This window comes from Bison bison, unplaced genomic scaffold, assembly GCF_000754665.1.
Source record: "Bison bison bison isolate TAMUID 2011002044 unplaced genomic scaffold, Bison_UMD1.0 scf7180017863325, whole genome shotgun sequence".
NCBI classification, from domain to species: domain Eukaryota; kingdom Metazoa; phylum Chordata; class Mammalia; order Artiodactyla; family Bovidae; genus Bison; species Bison bison.
Window position 1 is genome coordinate 1,339,813 of NW_011493897.1, and position 709 is coordinate 1,340,521.

Sequence of the window (709 nt, forward strand, 5' to 3'; positions counted from 1 at the left end):
TAAAACAAAGGCTGTGAAAAGAGACAAAGAAGGTCATTACATAATGATCAAAGGATCAATCCAAGAAGAAAATATAACAATTATAAATATATATGCACCCAAAATAGAAGCACCACAATATGTAAGATAAATGCTAACAAGTATGAAAGGGGAAATTAACAATAACGCTATAATAGTAGGGGACTTTAATACACCACTCATATCTATGGGTAGATCAACTAAACAAAAAATTAATAAGGAAACACAAACGTTAAAGGAAGCAATGAACCAGTTAGACCTAATTGATATCTTTAAGACATTTCACCCCAAAACAATGAATTTTATTTTTTTCTCAAGTGTACATGGAACCTTCTCCAGGATAGATCACATCCTGGACCATAGATCTAGCCTTGGTAAATTAAAAAAAAAAAAAAATGAAATAATTCCCAGCATCTGCTCTGAACATAGAACAGTAATATTAGATTTCAACTACAGGAAAAAAATGTTGGGATTGGAACGAAGACTGACCTTTTCCAGTCCTGTGACAACTGCTGCTTTTTCCAAATTTGCTGGCATATTGAGTGCAGCACTTTCACAGCATCATCTTCCAGGCTTTGAAATAGTGCAACTGGAATCCCACCATCTCTATTAGTTTTGTTCGTAGTGATGCTTTCTTGACTTGACTTCATATTCCAGGATGTCTGGCTCTAGGTGAGTGATCATACCATCG